Source organism: Alosa alosa, chromosome 23 (assembly GCF_017589495.1).
Source record: "Alosa alosa isolate M-15738 ecotype Scorff River chromosome 23, AALO_Geno_1.1, whole genome shotgun sequence".
Taxonomy (NCBI): Eukaryota; Metazoa; Chordata; class Actinopteri; order Clupeiformes; family Clupeidae; genus Alosa; species Alosa alosa.
In genome coordinates, this window is record NC_063211.1 from 27,130,108 (window position 1) to 27,155,355 (window position 25,248).

Consider the following 25,248-nt stretch of genomic DNA (forward strand, 5'->3'; position numbering starts at 1 on the left):
GACAATGTGACGTCACAGAAGCGCCGTAACCATTTATACTCGCGCGTGGTGGTCGCAACACTAGTTGCAATATTCTCCTGAACAGAGGTGTCGCTGTTGTGAAAAGACTAACATTAACTACTTACACAGCAGAAGAAGCTGCAGTAAGAAACACCAGTAGCTAGTAGTTTCCAAGGTGTGTGCACAGGTAGATAGATAGATAGATGGATATATAGATAGGTACTTTAGTCATCCCGAGGGAAATTTTAATAATTTAAACAGTTTAGTTACCTGGCTAGCTAGCTTTGTTTGAAAATAAATCGTTTCTATTCTTTCCTCTTAATTCCATGTGTTGCAACTCTCACTGGTAACTTTGTTAACTTATCCAGCAAACTATTAAAAATTCACGACTGTAACAAAACACTGCAACTTCGCTTGCCCTCGAACTAGTCCATCTTCCTGTTTCCGCCTTTGTCGCTTCGTCTGAAAAAAAAAAATGAGTGGTGCGCCACCGTGTGCTACACGGCCAAAACCCTGGCGCGCCAGAGAGATCTACGTCATTTTGACGTCACATTGTCGCGCTACCGGTCGGGTGCGTCAGGTATGTAGAAGCCATTACACGCCACCAGTGCGCACCCACCTGCCTTGAAACGTGGCTTACCCTACACGCAGTTCCTCAGAGCTAAATGCATATGCACCAACACATCAGATTTCAATTTGGAAATAACCAGGATGTACAAACAGTTTAGTTTGAGGGGATATCACAGTACATGCCTAAACGAAGCTCTAGATAAGGTGCTCCGCACCTCAACCCCCCCAAAAAGAGACAAGCGCTCCTCCATGGTCTGTACCACTACGTACAGCAAGCACAGCGCGCAGATCAAGGAGGCTGTCAAAAAACACTGGCACGTTCTTAGCAGTGATGACACATGCCGTGCCCTTTTCCCAGACCCTCCCCTTTTTGCCCATCACAGGGCTAGGAACATAAGAGACTTCTTGGTCAAGGCTGACAACTTTAATGCACGCAGCGGTGTCGAGCGATTAAGCAGGGCCACAGGCTTCCACCCGTGTCGTTCATGCGCCGCTTGCCACAATAACTCAATTAAGAAAAATACCGTCATTGGTTCTGTTACCAACAAAACATACAAACTGAAGCAATTCACAACCTGCTCCACCCGAAATGTTGTCTATCTAATCACATGCCCATGTAAAAAACAATATGTGGGAAAGACTAACAGACAAGTGAAGACACGCATCATCGAACACAACAGTGCCATTAGGCACAAGGACGAAAAGTGGCCAGTGGCACGGCATTTCAATGAAGCGGGCCATCCTATGTCCTCTCTCGCATATACTGTGCTTGAACACATCACAACTGCACGTAGGGGAGGGGATATGGAAAAAAGATTACTCCAGAGAGAGTGCTTCTGGATTTTTACATTGAAAACGGTCCATCCTTTGGGGATGAATGAAGAACTGGCTCTTTCTTGCTTTCTATAACCTCTTAATGTATAATCATTCAAATGCTTTATAATAATTTTCATGTTATTTCTCATATGTATATCTGCACATTGTGATCTCTAGAAATGTATCTGTTTATTTATTTATTCATTAGGTAATGGGAACTACCCAGGTCCTCTTAATGGTGTTCCACCTTATGGTGAACGGGGAGCTCCTGAACTGACACGCCACCCTATATAACACCGGAAAACCTGCCACGCGCTTCCTACTGGATACATTGAAAATGGACTAGGTCCGAAACGTCTGTTGCTCCAGTTTTAGCCTCTGACTTCTTTTGTAACTTTTCGGCTAAATACACATTTTTCCACACAAGCCTTGTGTGCGCCTCCTTGTTTCATTAAGAAAGATGTGTGAAATTACTAATTAGTGTGTGCTCCCATTTACTGACTTTTCTGGGCAAACAGTAATGTTATGACAGTAAGTGCTCATATCAAAAAAGCAAGGATGATGGTCACTACATGTAAAGTAGGCCTACTGACTTTTGTGTATTAGGCTACTTTTCTCCTCAACCTGGTTTTGGCGGAAGCCTGAAGTTTCAGGGAAAAACCTATTAATATTTTAATTAAAAACCACAAAATTTCAACAACATTTCAAAATATGTGTGCTAGTTTGCATGCACGCACACAAACACAGGCAATGTAGGTGGTTCTATGCTGCGTTAAACATTTAAATACCATGTCCCTCTGTAGCTAAAGGCACAAACATCAGAGACAAGATGTGTGTCAATGTGGAACCCCAGGGGTCAATGTCTACTTTTTTGGGAACATGATGTTCCATACAACAGACAGCCAAGTAAAATATCCCTCTCTCTCACACACACACAGACACACACACATTATTTTGTTCTTTTCCATCCCTCTCTGATGAGAGAAAACTATACATGCACACAAACAATTAGGTCAAAATAAACCAAGGCGAAAGGCAAAAGGACACTAAAGTGGCTACTGAAAGCTGGATAACACTTAGCTTAATCACAACATCATACATTAATTTGTCTGACAGCATAGTTAATATTAGGCTAGGCAACTGCAGTTAACTCACCTTGTTATCATTTGTTACAATGAAGCATTTCCCAGCAAGGCAGACATGCGATAAATCTTGACATTTATACAGTTTTTATATATATTTATATATATATATATATATATATTTATATATATATATATATATATATATATATATATATATATATATATATATATATATATGAAGGGTTCAGATGCAAAAGCCTCTAAATGCCACCTATGTCAAAAAAATGAGATAAAGATGGTGAGGGGATGCTCTCCACACATAGTATAATGCTAATCAAATAATTTAACTTCTAAACCCACTAAATACCACTCTCTTCCTGGTCTGAAATATCGATTTATAGGCAAAAACCTATAGGAGCCTGAATTTAAATGCTAATTTAAAAGAAAAGTGGTCAGACGGATTTAGAGGGTTTTACATCTGAACTCTTCATATATATATATATATATATATATATATATATATAAGTTCTCAAAATCAAGAAATATACACACACGCAAACAGGATTATCTAAAATCTTGATGTGCTAAAATAATTAAATGTGTAGGCACCATGAGAATGTGTGTGAGAGAGTGAGTGTGTGCATGTGTGTGTGTGTGGTGGGGGGGTGCAGTTCAATAATTAAATGCTTTCCTTGCGATGCCCCTCAATCACATGGCTCAACAGTGAGCAAGCCTATCACCAGCCAAGAACAAGATTAGATAGCAGAATTAATTGAGGTGCAAACCATGAATTTTCCGAACAAACAGGTATGAATGTAAGCCTTCATTTCTGAGCATACAGTGCCTGTAAGTGATCAGAACTTGTGATTCTAACTTCAATCTTGGGTCACTAGGGGTGTGTGTGTGTGTGTGTGTGTGTGTGTGTGTGTGTGTGTGTGTGTGTGTGTGTGTGTGTGTGTGTGTGTGTGGTGTCCTCATGTACAGTATATTGAGGTATGAGGGTAAGTAGGTGGCTGGTTTAGCAGACGGCAGAAGAGCAGAAGTGAGAAGGACACCATTTTGATAACCCTGGAGTCAAAATTAACAAGGGTCAGAGTAAAAGGATGGTAATTAGATTTCATTACATGTATGTAAGGTATACAAAACATTCAATGAGAGACATATAAAAATTATCCCACAACCCTTCGATTATTATGCTTTTATTATTATGCCATTAATTTTACCTGAGTCAAAGGCAAATGAACTAATTGACCTACGACTTCATCTCAATGACTTTAAATGCACAATTCATATCCATTATAATACATAAAACATACCTTCACTATGTTCTTCAGCAGCAGAGGCTGCTTATTTTACTTTGATACTTATTAATTGTCATAATTAGCCAATAGGTTGGGGTCTAATTGAGACTGAGGGAGACCAAAACCTCTAAGAGTAGCAGTGTGGCCCTACCTTGTCGATACACACCTATCACACACACCATAACTGCATAACTCTTGTAGTGCTGGATATCAACCTGGATATCTGATTTAGAGGGGGACTCACCAAGTCACTTAGGGCTGACAAATCTGACTATTTTTCTTGTCTTAATTTCATAACATTCTAGTGGATCAACAGCCTGGAAAAACCTTCTGTTAGCCGGGCATAGCTGACTATAAGGCCATCAATCAACATCTACATTTAATTGACATCTAAGCTGTCAACGTTCATGACTAGAGAGGTTGTTCATAATCACTGCGAAGATGATATTGACATGTGGTGCTCTTTGGGATTCAGAGTGGAATGTAGAGAGGAGACTGAGGAGAAAGTCATGTGTGTCAGTCTTTCATTAAGAGGTTACCACTTTTAAAAAAGCTCTGCCTTTGAATGCAACCGTTCCTCTGACAAACACTGTAGAAGGAAAATTTCCAAATATCGCAAATCAGTCTGAGTGAAGAGCAGACTCCACCCACCCCAAAACCTATGGGAGAGATTTGAGTCAGCACTGAGAGAGAAGGAAAAGGGAGACTTAAGTTGACTCATGGCAACTGCCAGGCAATGTTACAGGCCAGTGTTGATTGAGCACTTTACTTCTAATATTAGGCAATACATTTTGCAGGCAACTTGTCCCGATCACCTGATCAGAAAATTAGGAACCCATCATGCTCATGTCCAGCAACATTGTTAAAGAAGTTGTCCCAAGCATCATCACCTTTAGACCACTGATAAAGCTGAAAGCCTCCACTTACTGTTTTGGCAGCAGTCATGATGTACTGGATGACCATCTCTCGCTTAGTGTTCAAGTCCTTCTCCCGCAGAGGGGCCTTCTTATCCTCATTCAGGTTCATGTCCTCCTAAAAGCACGGAGAAAGAACACAGGTACATGAAGGGAGCAGTGCAGAACATGGCAGAGACATCTTATGCTAAGAACAGTTAGAAGTTTCCCAACAAGTCTTAACCTGTTAAGCTAATTTTTAATGCATTTTTTCCCCTAAAGAAGCAGAGAGTGAAAGCTTGACTAAGAGAAGTTTTCACCCTTGCGCTTTCACCCTTGTCAAAACACAGCCCTCAACTAGGAACACTCAGGGATCATCTTAGTAAAGGCACAAAAGGAAAGATTCCTTCTTCTCATTTTGCAACTGTAGATATTTAATGATGATATTCAAAGGAAGGCACAGGTAGATGCCTCAGTAAGACACTGTACATGCTTGTCAGCAGGGGACAATATAAGAGAAAGTGGAACGATAAATTAGAAATAAGAGAAGGGGGGGGGGTGTGTGGGAAATTTAAATGAGCTTTGAATCAATCTGATGGGACAGTTATCAAAGAAATCAACAAATCAAAGGGGGACATGTTCCAGGGCTGATGAACACTGTTGCATATCTCTCTGTATGCAAGGTGAAGCTGAAGGTGATGGTGTAAGAAAAAGAAAAAGAAAAAAATGGAAAAAAAGGAATGGGGAAAAAAGAAGTGTGGAGGCACTGGAGAAGTGTGGGTTGTGCAGCCCAAGTTCAGCCTATTTAATCTCCTGTTAGAGGAATGACTTATTGATGAACACACGTTCCACAGGCTGCTTTGACTCGTTTCACTTTTCTCTCAATCTATGTTTGGTTAGTTTGACTTTTCCATCGTGAACTCCTCTCACAGAAAAAGGTCAAGCAATACACACATTGATCTATACTGAAATGTCAGGAGATCACTCGAGTCTACAAACACAGCTTTTAAAAAGAACATGATTTTCCACAGAATCTCAGCTGATGGTTCGGGCGAGTGGGCTGGAGGAGACATCAGGAAAACAAAATGGTTTTGTACAGGCCGGGTGTGGGCCAGGGCTAGAGGGCAGCCCCCTGCAGAGGGTTCTGGCAGTGGGGCTCTTGCTCAGGCTCATTATGGGAGCTCAATGCATCCTTCCTCCTGGTCTCCAACAAACCTCCTCCAGTTGAGGGCAGAGGACCAACCAGCTACGCAGGACACACTCCTCACTGCTGACCAACTGCAGATGGGAGTGTCTTGAAAAATATTTACCTTTAAGGGCTTCTCTGTATTAGCTCTGTGTATTTTGTTCATTAAATGCCATATTCCTGTATCGATTTTTCAGTTAATCAAGGAACTGATGGTTTGTTGTTGCATTTGACTTATAAAAACTGCTTTTGCAGACCCTCAGTTAAACCATTTTAAAAGGTATCCTACACAAGATTTTGTGGTATAATGGATTTAGGAATATTAAGGGAAAAGCTGGCGGCACTAGTGATGAGAAAAAGAAAGAAGTCCTCATCTCCATTTACGAGTCTAAATGCAGTCAATGCAAGAGTCTAAGTTCGAGTCATCAGTGCCCCAAGTCCGAGTCAAGTCAAGAGTCCTTAAATTTAGGGTTTGAGTCGGAGTCCGAGTCCATGACTCGAGTACTACAAGCCTGCTAAGCCACTGTAGGGTGAACCCAGTAGCAAAAGAAGAAAAGACAGAAACTGCATTGAGAACCTTTAATGTTTGTCTGCATAAGCTATGAAAAACATAAACCCTTCATTGAAGATAATAAATACACTCCCTACGGACACAAAAATACAGATCAGATATCAACTGGCAAAGAATTACTGTCTTGAAGTAGACACAGTCCGAGTCCACAACCAGAATCCTCATATCAGAATGAAGAAGTCTTGGTGAGAGTCCAAGAATGACAATGTGAAATGTTTTTGACAATAAGTGTGCAGAAAGGGAAAGCATGTCAGCAAAAAAAGTTGGAATCTCTCACCACTCTCTCTTTCTTTTTTTTCCCACCAACCACACATTTGATGTGTTTCTTCCCTTTAAGTCAGGTGCTGCATTTTACCGGTGGGGTGTTTAGTGTTGGGGTGGGGGTTTAGTGTTGGGGTGGGGGTTTAGTGTTGGGGTGGGGGTTTAGTGTTGGGGTGGGGGTTTAAGGTGAGGAAGAGAGGAGGCAAGCAAAGAAGGGACAGAGGCATCCGTTATCCACAGGGCTCCCGTCACCTCGGCAGGCACCAGCCTCTGCGCCTGTGTGACTAACGACACCAGCGCTGCCCACGTTAGGACATATCCCAGTATTCCCTGAGCTTCTCCCTCAAATCCTGAACACTATTCATGCCAGAGCAGCACACAGGGTCATGGTATGAGTGTGTGTGACTGTGTGTGCTTTATCTTTCTTCATGGAGAAAGTCTCATGTCTTAAGGCTTTCACAGAAAACTGTGGAGACAGAAAGAGAGAGACGGATAGATAGGGAGAGAGAGATAGATAGGGAGAGATAGGCTGCATGTCCGTGCGATGTTTACTCTTCACAGCTTTTAAAACTAGAAACCACACCAAAAGGAGACTGCATGTCTCCAGTACAACCCAGCATTCTAAAAGTAAAGGGGTAGACTGTGTAAGCTGAACAAAATACAGCCAAGGAGGGAACAAGGGGGGAGGGAAGTAGAGAGAGAAGGAGAGGGAGAGAGAAAGAGAGATAGAAAGCCAACACTGCAAAAATGGCAACAAAAGTGAATGTTGAACAAAGCACTTCACCAGACAGTGTCTAATGTGCTTGCAGGTGCAGCGTTTTTCATCTTAACCTTTACTGCCCTTTGGAACGAGAACCTTTTTTCTTCCTCAAGGAGTCATCAAAACAGTGCCGGACACACAACAGCACCAATGAAAAAAAGGATACAATAGATGAGCAATTTTCACTTTAAGCAGACCCACACTGACTCATGTACACCCATAATAAAATATTTCAAGACTTGGTCTTTGGAGATATTATTAGTGTGTACAAGTGCCTAGCGCACAAACACACAAACACACCCACAGCCTCGCTCCCATATCCAGTGATATCCATATCTTTCTCCCTGGTGCATCCTTCTAAGCAAAAGGTATGAAATATTATAAACAAACAGAAAGAACAGACAACGAGATGGGAAAAATTGGCCCCACATCTATTGATTACAAACTACCCTTCTACACATTAAATGTGAAAACAGAATTCTTGTTAGGAAAGACTCAAAATCAATGAATAAATCTTCAATCACAGACATTGGCGAAGAGATAATATACCATTCTCTAGTCTCATTTTGCTGGCCTGATAACATTGGCATTGTACAACCCTTGATTTATCCTACAGTTACATGAGAACTAAAGATACATGGAAAACAAAGCATAATATCTTTAAAAGTTTATGGAAATTACTGAGGACATTCATTTAATCAGATGCTGTAAAAGGCTTGGAAGAGCGTCCGCTATTCTGACAATTTAATAAACTTTTTTCTTTTCTTTTTGTCCATAAATATGTGACTTCTAGAGTTGTGTTGTGCTGTTATATTCATACCATCATTTTCTCGAAGAGGGCCAAGATCTCCTTCTCAGAGGTGATTTTGGAGGACAGTTCTTCAAACTCAGCAGAAGTGGAGCAATCAGAGGATGAGGAGGGCTTGAAGTGTGACAGGTGGGGACGCTCCTTCTTGCTACCCGGAATGCGGATGCTGGCAAAGCGGTCCAGCTATATGAGAGAAAGAGAGAGAGAGTAAAAGAGAGAAGGGGCAGAAAGAGAGGGTGCTTTTGTATTCTGTCTGCCACAACAGCACCAGAAGCCATGTACAATCCTAATCAGATCTTGCCATAGGAATTATTTGTATTATCATCATCACAATCACCATCATCTGTCTTCTTTATCATATCCTCACAGATGCTTTCAGCCTCACCAATGCATCACTGGCAACCATGACCACAAACATTGAACTGGCTGAGGCAAAATCCAGCCATGACAATTCTGTCTCGGGCAACTCATGGTGGTGTAATGACACGTGTTCTGATTAAAAGTGAGGTTCCATATTCTGAACCGGAACACAACATCAATTCAGCGATTTCTCATTGCTGGGGAGGAGGGGCCTGACATCAAAGATAATGCTCCTCTAATTGGATTAGATTTGTTGGGAGTGTATCATCTATCACGGCTGATTGGCTGTAGGGGGTTTGTTTGGGAGATGAGGGGAGAGAGAAGTGAGATCATTGGAAGCATGATTAGGTGTTCAATTTCAAAGCTCTCCGAGTGTCTCTACGGCTGACAGACGTGAAAAGGAGGAAGAGGAAGAAGAGGACAAAGGAACAACTTCACTTATCTAGCTTCAGACTTCCCACTGTGTCTTATCAGGCCCACAGACAGACAGAGACCACCAGGATAAAAGATAATTAGAAATGACAGAAAAAGACAGATCTAAAGTCATCCTTTTACATTTTGGGCAACCTGTTGAAATTCAGTACCATAAACATCCTGCTGATATTCTTCCTGTATGACCCTATGTACTGTAGGTACAACTACCGGTCTCGCAGAGCTATCTGTCCATTATACTGTCTGCCTGACCATCTGCCCTTTCTGCCACCCAACCTTCCTCTATATCTGTCTACCACCTGCTAGGCTGTGTGTGTACCTATCTGCCTATCAGCCTTGTTGTTCGTCTCTCCCGGTCTCCCCCTTTGATGTTGGATAACAAGTGAATCAGACCGGCTTTCACACCTCTCCATCTACCATAATCACTCCAGCAGCCCCTGTTCCTTCCTCCTCTCTATCTGCAATTTACACCTTGAACTGAAACAAACATACAACAACACACACATAGTGAAAGAATCACACACAACCACCAAATTCTGTCCTTTCCCACCCAGCAGCCAATTCTACTCACATCTTTCATCTCACTACAAACAACAGAAATGTACACACACTCGTTCACCCCAAAAGAGGGGTCCTAAAAGAGGAACATGTTGATGGACATATCCACACCTGTATGTAAAAACTCATCAATAGCTCCATTAAGCCTCACACTCAAGTCTACCATCCTCCCTCACTCTTCTTCCTTTCATCCTCTCCTTCGTGCGCCTGGCTCCAGTATGGGTGTGTGTGTGTGTGTGTGTGTGTGTGTGTGTGTGTGTGTGTGTGTGGCAGTTGGGAGATTTTTTTGTGTGTTTTATGTGTTGTGGGTTCCATCTGTCTATAGAATACTTTGAGCACGGTTTCAGTGCATGTTAGTGTGTGTATCCTTAGGCATGTGGGGGTCTGCAGTGTTTCCCCTACAATGTATTCATCAGCGGTGCAGCGCCGCTCCTGGAATTCAAGTGCCACTGCAAAAAAAGTTGCCTAATTTAAAAAAAAAAAAAAATAATACAACAAATAATAGTAGGCTAACGTTGAAGGCGCAGTCAGGGATTCCACAGGAGATCATGCTTGTTTGTGTTTATGTTTAAGTTTATTAGCAGACGCAATTTTGTGCAAAAAAAACGTAGCCTACATTATGTTAACCAAGGAACCAAGTTAAACACGCCAGCGAGGTAGCTCGCCCCTACCTTCAGTAGCCTATTCCCAGATAAATTCCACTCATTGTTTCGTTTTTGTTTGTGATACAGGCAATGCTTTCAAGCCCTGTGTTGCTAAAATACCTAGGCTGTGAAACTAAGGTCTAGCTAGCCTATTGGTGGGTTTAATTGAATTTGAGTAATAGGATACGTAACCATTTACATCTGGAGATAGTTTGTAATTCCTGTAGAGCTCACAAAGATTATAGAAATGATACAAGACACTTATCTCCTATAATCCAAGATAGATTTTCTTCGAGTTTTTGAGCATTTATTTTACCAAATGACATGGAAAACATAATTAATTTCATCCACATATTCTTATGCACCATGCACAACAACGCTGCTAAGTTAGCTTAAAACCCTGAGAATCAAGCAAGCCCCACGGGCCGTCACGGCCTTAAAGTGACAGGCACTCAATTCGACTTGCATAGCACCAATAGTGTAATGACATGAAAGAGAAGTCTATATAGTTTATACAGTGTTGTGCAAAAGTTGACACCCATGTTGAAATTGACTAAAGGGAGGAATAAAAAACATCTTTTGCCTTTTGTCTTAATTAAAAAAAAAATAGGACATCAATTATTTTTGAATGTATCATGTATCGTAAATAATTCTAAATAGTAATAGTTTAGTGGCTTAGCCTACAGTGTACAGTGGCAAATTACTGAATTAATGAAAAGGTGAAAGAAAAACATGAATAATCCTGTTCAAGTACTGCAATAATCATGCTTTGTAAATGCTTGTGTTGATGGTTGTCATAATTTGTAACACTCAATCTGTCCATTTCTTTCACAAAATCCACCAGAAGTCACCATTTAAGGAGTCATTTTTTAAGAAGTCACCATTTAAGGAGTCATTTTTCCTTTTTTTTTGTGGGGGGTTCCCTCTACGATCAACAGCACCGCTGCTGGAAAAAATTCTAGGGGAAACACTGGTCTGTAATTCTAAATAGGTGTAGGTTGTAGGTAGTAACTTGTAGGTAGGTAGGTTGGTAGGTAGGTAGGTAGGTAGGTAGGTAGGTAGGTAGGTAGGTAGGTGTGTGTGTGTGTGTGTGTGTGTGAGTGTGTGTTTAATTCAGATTTCTCTGTGGTTACCGCTCCTGTCAGGATCAATAGAAGACCAACCCCACACACAGAGATGGCAACACAACAATCAATAGCACATAGAAGAGGAAAAACACACAAAAAAACCCCAGAAAAGGCAGAAAAAGAGAAGGGAGAGAGTGAAGAGGGATGGATGGGAGGTGAGGTAGGGTGGTGGTTGGGGAACCCAAGAGAGAAAACAAAACTGGTGGGGAATGGTGGGGGGGTACAGGCACTCATTAGGGATGCACCGATTGTGAAATTCCTATACCGATGTTTAGAATAACAATTTAGAGGATAACCGATGCCAATACCAATATTTGTTTATTTACTTCATTTTTGTGGTAAGGAAACAAACATGTTCATTAAAAAAATAACAGAACCATTTTCAAGTCTTTCAGGCATTCATAGCATCATCTCCAAATGCCCCCACACATCAGATAAAATGTCAGCCACTACCATTGGTAAATGTCATAAATTCAGGCCGATATTGGCTGATGCCATTGTTGGGTCAATACATTGGAGTATCTCTAATTCAAATGGTAAAAAATGTACCACATGTTAAAGAGGATTAGGATGGGCAGAGAGGGACTGGTGGAGAAGGTAAGGGCCTGAAGGCTTAGAGCCAGAGTTCAAGTTGAGATATTCACAGGGGAGAAATCGGTGAAAGTCAAAAGAATGCCTGCCTAACGCTGAAACTGAGCACCGTATGTTGACCTCAACCTCCTGCTTGCTCGTTACTCTGCCCTCAACTCATTCAGCTAAGCAGTTGTCATTGACCTCTATTGACCAGGAGACCATCTCACTTCGGTGTGTTTTGAAGTTCAGCTACTACTGTTGACAGTAAATATTAATTCCCAATTAACATCATCCACATCCACAAACAAGGTGGTGATTTGGATTCATTCAGGTATACTCTGACTGCAAAACAGCCAAAGTTTGGCTGAATCTGAATAAAATCAGAACCGGAATTCACACCACATTATAAAAAGTAGTACTGAAAACCAAAGAGCTTTTACAACTAGTACAATAAACTTTCACTTTGTTGTTGTACTACCCTCTTTAGTGGTCTGTTTGACAAGACCACTTCTCCATCATACATGTGATGCATTGCTTGCCCAACAAGACAACTTACTTGTAAAAATGTTACATTATTTGTTTGACGTAAAAGGAAACCCAAGGTAACATTACTCATAGCCGCTCCAATAATACAGTGACAGTCCAACGTGTAAAGTTCAAAAATTATGTCAATTCGCTGTCCAAAACAGGATGTTTTACATGAGAGCACAAAAAAAATGAGCAAGCAAAGAGATGCACACAACCAGAACATGACCCAAAGGGAAAGGTCTGGACCTTTTCAATTCTTCATGCGACAGATAAGATGGTGAAGGATGCAGCACCCTCATCATGCGTGTCCATGCATGCCTTGTTCACTGAACTAAACATTTGCCTGAACCAAAACAGGCATGAAATAGGCTACCATTTCAGTCAGACATAATCTGCAGGTGTGTATGTGAGTGTGTGCAGGTCGGAGCGAGTGAGTGTGTGTGTGTGTGTGTGTGTGTGTGTGTGTGTGTGTGTGTGTGTGTGTATATAAGTGAATAAATGAGTGAGTGGGTGGGCATGGCAAAGAATGAATGGATGAATGAATGAACGTATGAATGAATGAATGAATGAATGAATGAATGAATGAATGAGCAAAGAAATGATTTAGAGAACGAATAAGTGAATCCACAATTAGTATAAAAATCCACTGCAAAATTACAACTTCATCCATTTAACAAAACTGCTGGACAGCCCTTGCTTAAGGCATCTCTGTTTCCTTTAGTTTTGCTTGCTGTCAAATAGTGACTGTGTATTGAGTGCTCTGGAGTGAGAATGAGAGGTGTTCAGAATTATGGATAACATATGGTCTGAGGGCATGCAGTGTATTGACATGGCCAGGGTTAGTAGGCCCACACACAGAGCGGAACTGACAAGGCTCAGTACGGAGCCCTGACAAGTTGAGAGTTGAATCAAACGCTGAGAAAAGTTGTTAATTGATGATGACTGATGTGGAGAGAGGGGGGAAAAAAGATGGCAGACAATCAACAAAAAAGGGGTCTTACCACATCATCCGTGAGATTTTTAATGTTTAATTGCTGAAAGGAGAGAGACAGACAGAACACTTTGATCAAAGAGGAAAATCATTTTGTGGAGTCAGTGAAGTGAATTCTAAGATAAAAATTAACTTTGATTTAAGCAGATTGATGGACAGCAGATTCAAGGAAACATCAGGGGAAAATTAAAGAAAGAGTCAAACAACAGGTACCACAGAATTATTCTATTAGGCCTACACATTTAAAGCCTATACTAGAATGGTTTCAAATGTGGACAGATGTTTACCTCTCCTAAAACATCTGCTAGACACCCACCACAGGAAAACAAATAATAAGGCCATCATATGATCATCATATCAGTGAATCAAGCAACAAAGCAAAGCCAAGACCACACAATAATAAATGGATGTAGACCTATTAACAACTCTAATTGGCCGACTGGTGCTATTAACAACAGATGTCATTCTACAAAGAGTGTCTGTGTCTGTGTCTGTGTCTGTGCAGATTTTCAGAGCCAATCAAGCTCAGAGACAAACAGTGCAAGAGCCCTGCAGAGGCTAGAGCTGTAGGCATCACACCACATCCATTAAATGTATGGGTTATGGGTGAGCTGACAGAGGCTACATCCACACTATTCCATTTTCATTTGAATACTCGGCCGTTGTGTTTTAATGTGGACAGAAAGTCCAAGAACTGTGAGGTCCTTCATGTTAGCTGCACGAGGCAGGGTGGGCATAGAAAAAGAAATGGCAAAGCATTTAAACTTGTGATGTAATGAAACTATAACATTTTAACAAAAAAACACCTAATACACCCCCCCACACACTCTCTCAGACACACACACACACACACACTCTGCTGGACCTGTCAATCACACAGTCCAGATTCTACACATACAGCATACAATTAGAGACGACCAACTCAACCTCACACACACGGCTGTGCCGCAATCCCTGTCTATGATTTAATGAGTGCGGAGTTGATGTGGGAGTGGTAGTGAACCGCACACTTCCAACATGTTCCATCTGTGCGTTGCGAACAGAATCGACACTAGTGCCGCTGCAGAGCCGAACACTTGCAATCACCACAGACATCAATCAATACCTCTGCCTTTAATTAGCATTGAACTCCACACAGCAAAGCAGAAAATATGTCAACCTGTCAATTTCACCCCTCTAATGACTTACTGGGATTAACATTTCCATCTCATAACAAACTCGGAGATAAAGGAGAGAATGAAGACGGGGGGAGAAACAGATGAAGTAGGTGGGAGATATCTAGATATGAAATGTATAACACAATTTAGAAGAACTCCCTCAGACTGATTGGGTGAATACTCCTGAGAGAAAAGAGGAACTCATATGCTGAACACGTATGCATTGGAGACATACATGCAGTGGGATAATTGGTAGAGTAATTACTCAAAAAGGAGGGAAGATGTATAGGGAAAAAAACGTGATTGAATCCCACATACATACATCTACCGCTGACAATTAGTGTGAGGTCTAAGCACATTGTCCCAGACACTTTGGAAGACTGATTCCACAAAATGTGACAATTTTAAGAATTAAAGAGCCAGTAAAAGTTAGAAATCAAATCAGAAGCTCATTTTGCTGCAGCTAACTGCTCGCTGCTAACAAGCTTCTGTGACTGGGGGAGTTTAAGGACTAGGAGCAGAATCTGACTTTGCTGCAGTGTTTGTGTGGTAAGAGTCGCAAATGAAAGGCAAATTCTTGCAGAGAGTGAACCTGTTCTACCCCAGATTAAACAAAAAACAAATCACAGAATGCTTTGATTGGTGCAAAAGTATCTGTACTTATACTAGATTTACTTTTAGGCTATTTTCCAATGAAGCCAACAATTCACTTAATTCAAATCTGTGAGACTTCCATTCATGTTCTAGTTATTGTTTTCTTTCTGAGCCTACGAATAACATTAACTGAAAGGCATTCACCTTTTTGTCATTTTCCACAGTCTGCACACAAATGTGTAATTATCAACCCTGATAAGACAAGGTAGGCTATTCCTGTGGCATACAGACAGGGCTAAAGTTTAACTCATTGAGTGCCAAAAACGTAATATTAAGTTTTTCCTTCCCATGCATTGAGTGCCAAAAACGTAATATCACGTTTTTAGCTTTTTTTTAATTATAAAACTAGACACTCTAACACACCTTATATGTGATTTTGGGAACTCTGTGATGAATGGAAATGAAATATATGACGATCGAAGCTCATGAAAACGCAATCCCTGGACATTTTATCGCAACTTCGGTTGCCGCTTTGGGTCGAATCAGTGACGCATGCACGTCAGGTCAAAACCAGGCCATTTTCGTGGGTCTTTCACTAGGTGGCAGTCTCGCCAGGTCTCGATGATCACTTCCCGGAATGTTTACACAAGTAAGTAACAGGCAACACTTCATATTTCATGAAAGACGTTATATCTCCATTTCTAGAAAAAAAACAGCGATTTTGATGAAAACTAGCCACTGTTTAGCTTGGGATTTCTCAGGAACAGAGGCTGTTGAAATACACGTTTTGTACCCACCGAGAGCTTAAAGTCTCACCTTTTAATCGAGCCATTGTATGTGTTCATAGCTATAAAACAGAATATGCTGTGGCTGTACAAAAATCATCAACAATGGTCTAGATTGCTGGCACTCTAGGACAAAGCTCCCGAAAACAGCTTGGCATTCAATGAGTTAAGTATTTACAATCTCAGCCTGCTGTGTGATTAATAGCTGAAACTTATTAATAATCAAGATGTCTGCTATTATTAAAGGGATATTCCACCATTTGGGGAATTACACTCATTTTCCACTTCCCCTTGAGTTAAACAATTGATTTTTACCTTTCTCCAGTTCATCCAGCCATTCTCGGAGTCTGGCGATACCACTTTTAGCTTCAGCCTAGCATAGACCATTGAATCGGATTAGACCATTAGCATCTCGCCTGCTAGCATCACGTTTAAAAGTGACTAAGATTTCCGTAATTTTCCTATTTAAAACTTGTCTCCTCTCAAGTTAGAAAGTGTAATAAGACCAACGGAAAATGAAACATGGCGATTTTCTAGGCTGATTTAGATAGATAGATAGATATAGATAGATAGATACTTTATTGATCCTCAAGGGGAAATTCAAGAATTTGAATTTGACATGGAACTATACTCTCATTCAGGCGTAATAATCCAGCCACTAACCAATTTGTCTGCTGCAGCTCAACCTTGTTGCTGGAAGTTAGCCTACGGGGACTATTTTCAGGTGCTGCATGAGATCATTGTGCTGCTGCGGCCATGGTTTTCTTTGATTATTACGCTGGGATGAGAGTGTAGTGAGCAAAAATGTGTTAACATGGAGGCCATAGCTGGACATTAATATCTTAAAGTATTATTCCTAGTCTTTCTTTGTAGGATGAAAGACAAGCATGTTCTCAGCATGACTGGACCATTAAATGTTTGTACTGCATACCCATTGATCTTTTTAGACCATAGATTTGGAACAGCATTGGCAGAAAGACCACTGCCAGAACAAGCCCAACATCTCCATGTGACCCTCTGGGCACCAAGTCACAGCAGATTAGCCACTTTCCCTCTTTTGACACTGGTCATCTGACCAGCCAAACCACCACTGACTCATTCACTGCAAATCTGCACAAACAGGCCTAGGATCAGTTCCTGAGGACTGCAATGGGATTAGTATACTAAGCCCTCCCCAACTGTGTTCAGCTTTTCCATCCGTAAAGTAGACCCTTTAATAGCCATGACTGCTGTGGTCAAGCCCATCCAAGTACACTATACCACTCAGGGTGGACTCAACAACACCTGTAAGCCACGTTCATCAGGGGTGGCTAAAACTGCTTGGACTCTTTTGAACCAGGACAACCAGAGGTACAGTATAGGTAACAACTACCTCACATGGACATGCTGTGTACAGCACAGAGGAAGGAGAACAGAACTGAGCCACTGAGCGACCACAGGTTATGACTGCATGTGGGACAACTTGTCAATCATGCACAGATCAGAAATCGATGCTGCTGATATTGTTTGTATGTTGTGCAACATTGTCATGAAGCTTGATTTAAAAAAAAAAAAAAAAAATAAAAACAGTTTTTTTTTTTTTTTTGTTGTTGATTTATTAAACAGAACATTAATCAGAAGTAAAAGCAAACCACACACACATATTTTTAACTTGCCAGTAATAAAGTCTTTCTGGAGTAGAGAAAGCCACTAAAAACATTCTGGACAGTAAGGAATCTCTCACATTCAAAAATTGTCTGGGCATAAATACACAACATAAGATAAAGGCTAAGGAGCGAAAGGTCTTTCATATATTGCGCTTGACCGCTCTGAAGCAGGTGACATGGTTATGGAAGCAACCTAAAACACCAGAACTACACCTGTGGTATAATACAATAAACAAAGTATTTGAAATGGAGAAGCTTACATGCATAGCAAATGGTAGTCTGGAAAGGTGGAAAGCAGAATATTTGTGCTATGTAGATAAGGTGACAAGGTGCTCTGAAAGCATGGAAGGGGTCAGATAATGTGCACATGATGCATTTCATACATGCACATACACTGCGCACGCAGACACATGCAGACTCATACACACACACACACACACACAAACTCTTTGTGACTCGACAGAGCATCCCAGTACAACACACACACACACACACACACACACACACACACACACACACACACACACACACACACACACACACACACACACACACACACACACGTGTGTGTGTGCAGTACTGCTTCACTACTAATCATTCCATTTGTTGTTTCAAAGTGCTATGTATCTCTCCATCTTTCTATTCGTCTATCAGCAGGGTCACTTTTGCCCCCTGGCAGAACAGCCTTCCCACTGGCCGGATGGCAACATGCCGCAAGGCAACACACACTATTAATGCCTTGCATAGCAAAACTGCAACGGACATAGCAAGCCACACCAACCCATAAATCACACACAAATACAAACAACTAAAAGGAACATGTTATACAAAAAATTAGGCCTAGATATTAAGTGCCTAATACCAATACAAATGCACACATTCAAATACAACTAAAGTAATATTGTGGTAGAAATGTTTTGACTATCCCTAAATTGAATGTGTTGAACATTACATTTTGAAATATGATATGGTTTTACATAGTGTTGTTCTTCTTTAGTATTGAGTCTCTCACTATTACAAGATACATTTCTGTACATTCGACTTGCTCTTTCCATGAATGGCTCTCTACTAAAGATCATGGGACAGCCAGTAGAATAGTGAAGGAATTCCCCAAGACAGACAAGTGACTATGTGATATGCGTTGCCTATACATATATGTATAGTGCTGACATATAATTAATATCATGTGATATGGCCTCCAACAGCAGGAAAGATGCATATGTGGTATTTTGCTTGCTTTGTCTATTGTCTCTGCTGAAACTACAGCATGACAGTCATGGGTTGTCATATGCATGTAATAGTTTTGCCTGGAAACAATGTAATTGAACCTGTATAAGAGGTTCAAAGAACTTTGGATTTGCTGCTGGAACTTTGTTGATGGTAACATGTCACCGGTCGTAGTAGTAATAGCAAAAAAAAAATTGGCTGTCACTGTTTGGCTGTTTCTGCAAAGTTCCATAATGTCACCATCAGCTGAGAGCGAATCTGAAGAAGCTGACGGGCGAAACGTTGTTCACTCCTAATGAACAATTCATTATATTAGACCAGTGAGCGGTGGGGATCTCCATTTTCTGAAGTCTGATTAACCTCAGGTAACTTTATAATGTCAACTTGCAAAGATGCAAAACAAAAAAAGTGTTGACAAGAAAACTTACAACCACAGCTAATGGTTATTATATTATGCCATTTATGTCCTCAAAGGATGTGAATCAAGTCGTATTTATATGCAGCAATAATGATATGTGGATGAATATGAAAAGTTATCAGAGAAATTCATATCTTCCTCCAATTTATAGCTGTGCATGATCAATGCACATTGATCAATGTAGGCGATAACCAGATTTATTCTTATAACAAATATCTATAGCAATTATTCTAATGTGATTTGTTCAGTGCTGGTCAGGTGAAAGGGGGTCTTGATCACATCTCATACTCGTAATGTTGTAGGTCTCTGCCGTGGGCCGTGGCACAGTTTCGGTATCGGTATTGAGATAATTATGGCAGCCATCATTTCAGTCATAATTTTGGTATAGTCACAACAGTAACACACACAAGCAGATATTTGTGCATGCATGAACACAACACAAAAATACACACACACTGAAGTCTAGCTGAAAGTCACCCATTATCTTTTAGTCTCCATGAGAATCCATGAAATCCATGAAAAAGAGTGTAATTTGGAACAAGCTGGTGTGTGTGTTGTGCATGCGTGTGTGAGTGTAGACTGTAATTTCCAATCCCAAGGTAATGTTTCACTGACAGTACTTTAGGGGGAAGAATTTTAAATTTCAACAAACACCAATATTTGGGCCTGGTAATGAGGCATAATCCAAAGTAATCCATATCCCAAGCCTCAGCAGACTGTCCACATCAGCCACCGCCACAGGGTAGAGCACAGCATGCAAGATGTCACTGATTCAATAAACTAGCAGGGGACTTGTCTGCAGCCAAGACATAGGCATACACTCACATGCACACACACACACCTTCTGCCACCCATGCACAACATCCTCAGACTAAGGCCAGAACTTTTCAAGGTTACAAAGAGGACAGACAATAGTGTGTGTGTGTGTGTGTGTGTGTGTGTGTGTGAGAATCAGTAAGACAGCACCTTGAAATGGTACCAAAATGTCATCTATGGGCTTATACATGTACAAATATATGGTGCCTGAAGAGTCTTCCACTCAGGAGTTCATAAAGCATTTTGCCTATGAAAAAACATCTCTTCAGGCTTTTCTCTGTGTCAGGGAAGACAGGCATGATAAATATTTAACCAGTGTGTCTAATCACTTAAAAGTCATCCTCTTTGAAGAACTATGACTGCAAAGAGGGAAAAGAATGCCACAGATATTTATGTGTGTGTGTGTTAATTACATTAACGTACAGTAATGTATCACACAAATGCACCACACCTTCATAAAGGCAAACACCTCCATTACCCAAAATGATTGCTTAAATAAACATGTAGAGCCTCAAACCGCCCCACTGCCTCCCCCGGCTGTCTGCCCCTGGCTGAGGAGAGGCAGACTGCCATTCCTTGTGAGGGGAACACAATCAGCATTTTATGCCACTCTCTAACCCATGCTTTTCCAGCAATTACAAGTAAATGTATTCACTTTGTCCAGAAATGTGTGAGAGCATATGTGTATGTGTGTGTGTATATGTGTGCACGCATTCACTCATGTTCTCCACAATGCCTCGTCCTGAATAAATGCCACGGAGATTGAGGAGTAGAATTTAAAGGCTGTCATTCAGGAAATTGGCAAATGTACTGCTAAGGTCTGTTAAAACAGAGCCCCCTCGACTTTAATAAAGTATATGGAGGGGGCTGGCACAAACACTGCTGCCTCCATGACTGCTAATGGAGGGGTATGGCAAGCATAGTGAGCATTTATTCCAATATCTTGATATCAGGCATCAGTGCCCTTTACTAGTAAGCCTTCATGTCAGCTAGTTAACTAGTGAGCTACAACTTTCTAGTTAGCTTACTAGTTAAACGTGCTCTAAGCGATGTTACACGGTTTCTAAGCGTAAACATTTTTGTCACATACAGCAATCTCCTCACAATTGGCTAGCTGCTAAAAAGCCAAAATGCTTGGTTAACTCATTAAACCTGCTTATGACCTTACTAGTTAACTAGTGAGTCAGAAAATGTGCACTAACTTTAGTGAATACTGAAATGCACAATAGTTGGCTAGTTAATGTTTTTTCTTATCTTATTAGTTAGCTAGTGAGGCACAAATGCTTTATAGTATTTTGTTTTAAATGAAATATGGTCTTTTTTTCTTTGATAACCACCATTGCACAATCTACATTGTGGGTTATGCAAGCAAAACATTACTTTTACTTTACTTTTAACCTTTGAAACCCATGCACTTCCTTACTTGATATAAACACCATTGTTGAAATGTAAAAAAACTAACTTAGCTCCTCTCAGTATGATCAGAAAATTAATGCTATGAACATATAAATCACTTCAGAACGCTATGAAACACAAGCTGCAATTCGTTGTTGTTGTGTAAGCTAGGAAATGGAACCAAGTCAAGCAGCATGTGTAAGTCTTGCAGCAAGAAGCTGTGCCATCTGGTGGAAAAACACTTAACGAAATATAAATGAAGGATCAATATTTGTTTTTTCTTTATTAGATTTTAAATATTTATCGGACGTTTTAACTCATTGAGTGCCAAAAACGTAGTATTACGTTTTCCCTTCCCATGCGTTGAGTGCCAAAAACGTAATATTACGTTTTTAGCTTTTTTTAAAAATTATTACTAGACACTCTAACACACCTTATATGTGATTTTGGGAACTCTGTGATGAATGGAAATGAAATATAAGACGATCGAAAACACACAATCTGGACATTTTATCATAACTCGTTTGCCGCTTTGGGTCAGTTTGACGCATCCACGTCAGCTCAAAACCAGGCCATTTTCGTGGGTCTATCACTAGGTGGCAGTCTCGCCAGGTCTCGCTGATCACTTCCTGGAAAGTTTACAGGCAACACTTCATATTTCATGAAAGACGTTATATCTCCATTTCTAGAAAAAAACAGCGGTTTTGATGAAAACTAGCCACTGTTTAGCTTGGGATTTCTCAGGAACAGAGGTGTGTAGAAATACATGGTTTGCACCCACTGAGAGCTTAAAGTCTCACCTTTTAAACGAGTCATTGTATATTTTCATAGCTATAACACAGAATATGCTGTGGCTGTACAAAAATCATTAACAATGGTCTAGATTGCTGGCACTCTAGGACAAAGCTTCCGAAAACAGCTTGGCATTCAATGAGTTAAATGGCAATACAAATAGTTTGTAAAATGCCTAATATCGGCCGAGAATATCGGCCCTCCGATAAATCGGTCAGGCTTTACCTGAAACTGCATAGTTTACCTTTAATAATTAACTAGTGAATGCCAAATGGCCACTAGTTAACTAGTTGCCTTTACTAGTCAGATAATGAGGCAAAATGTTTAATACCAAACTATTTCAAGGCAGAATTCTCACTAGCTACCTAGTTAACAAAAATGCAAGGCTTGATATCAAGATAGAATAAATGCTCAATTGGCTTGCCAGAGGGGCATTTAGCAAGTGCAGCCACCACTCACAAACACTTCTTACAGCTTGATTTATTTTCTCTCCAAGGGTTAAGCATAAGCCTTGATGTGATTAGCCCCTGACAAACATCTAAATTCTAATTGGTCGGTGGCTACAGTACAGAGGATAGAAATCAGCCTCAAAACACATATCCACACATATACTTTCAGGGAACAGTCTGACCACGCCTTTAGAGACGTAAACCGCTGCAAACGCACAACCGTACTCCCGACAGATCAGCAACCGAGAACAGACAACATCGCCAACCAAGCACTTAGCTCAGAATGGGGGAAAACAAATGGACTCAGGAATAAAGCAATGGCACTGACTAAGGTGCCCCTCTGCTTTGCTCAGCTCTGCATTCCAGTCCAATTCCCTTTCACCCTCCACCTGTCTAATTAAACAGAATTATGGCCGTAATTAGTGGCGTTAGCCTGCTCCTGTGCCATGCATTATTAATAATTATGGCTGTTTATTAGACCACAGTGTTCTGTCATCCATCATAGTGTTCCTGCCACTGAAAGGTCGACTCTGCCAAAGTCAGTGTGGGTTGGTTAACTGGAAACTACACCTTAGTGCCAACTGAAGTAGAGTTCCTTCACCCTTGTTGGTGATAACGTGCACCACCTAGGCATTGTCTCTTAAGAAGAGACAGAAAGCACAAAGTAGTAGAGGGATCTGGATCATTTTAGAGTAAAGTGCCAACATCTTGTAGCTGTGTTTCAATCCAATACAATTAATGGCTTGATTTAAATAGAATCCAGTCATGCTCCGATTCCTCTTGTCCTTGTTGTCATTTGCGCTCCTGTTCAGTAGGATGAGAATGAGGATGAGTTGAAGGGCCAGGGAATATTAAGCCCCATCCAAAAAAAGCCTTGTGTTCTGCCATAGCACAGCAACAGTTGCTAGAATACCCCATTTCCAGGCGCAGAACGACCTCGACAGGACGGACTCATCAGGAGTCAAATTGGACACCATTCATAAGGGATGTCATAATGGTCAAGAAGTGGGACAAAGGAGACAAAGAAAGGAAACTAGGGAACATATTTGGCTCTTATTAACAGTGACTGTAAGAACGCAGGAGGAACAATAATTGGCAATATTCCCTTGAGATGAAGCAGAGACCCAGAGACCTTGTTGATATGCAGGCCAGGCATGCAGAGGTGTTCTCAGGAGGGGGGTTCCCTTCCGCATGGCCCACTGGTTCACAGCCACAACTGACCGGGTGGGTGGGTGGAGTGTGGGGGCTCTTCATTGTGAGCATCCTCCTCCTCAAAGAGAGTGAAAATGGGACCTACAAGCGATCTGTTTCAGTCACTGCACTATCTGTGAAGAGTCCCCGATAATTAAAATGCTGATAATGCATCTTTCAATTACCCCGGTGCTCTGCGTCAAGAGGGAGCACAGACTGCACTGGGAAAACAGAAAGGTCCACGTCGCAGATGTCCGCCTGGCATCAACATGGTTAGAGCTTTGTGCGTGTGTGTGTGTGTGTGAGGACGCATACAGAAAAAATGGCAGAGGTGGCCAGACCATCACATCAGCCATCAAGGTCAGACCAAACACCCTTCCTCCATCAATCGCTCCTCCTACCCCCTGACAAGACATATGAATGGCAAAGAGATTTTTCACTCATTGACGCTCGCGTGAAGTGGAGTGAGTCCCCATTAAAATCAATCTGACGCCCCCTCCATCAAGGTGAGAGCCGCTAATCATGTGGATTGCAGTCCATTAGGCCCGGCTGCCGCTCACCTGCTGCTAACAGGGCCTTAACCTTGGGTAGGAGGACCTATCTCTGTGCAGCGATCAGCCACTCAAGACAACAGATACGCCTTCGCCTGGTGGCGTGATGTATTAGGTGTGTGTGTGTGTGTGTGTGTGTCAAAAAGGCAGATTGCAAAAGACCGCAACAAGGCAAGATAATATTAGGGTTTTAGAAATTAAGAGGCAAAGATGCTTTAAAATCATAAGCATCTTCACCATACTTGGAGTAACAGGAAGGTGCCATAAGTAAGGGATAATGTATAGAACGCCGGTCATTATGGGGAAAATAAGTCCCGACAGGGCGAACCGGATCCCGACGCGCCAGCGGAGGGGTCTTGTTTCGCCCTGAAGGGACTTATTTTCCCATGATGACCGGCGTTCTATACATTATCCCGCTTATTATGCGGCTACTTGCCAAAACGAAAAAATAAACTCCATGATATGTCTCTTTACACTTATTTGTTACCGTTTCATCGTGGCTTTTGCTGAGAAACAAATAGTTTGCAACACACGCTGAACTTGAATCAAACATTCTTTAGAACACAGCTGATCAACCGTCTGCTTTCACTTTTGAATGAAGTTCCAAGCACAAACTCCGTTGCCATTGACAGCAGTCATTCTTGTTTTCAGAGGTCCTTTCCCAAGAAATAATGACCGCTAGAACTTTCGGAAATCCCATTCAAGTCAATGGAGCATTCTACTTGCATTGTGAAGAGCCGTATAATAAATAACAGTAATGAGA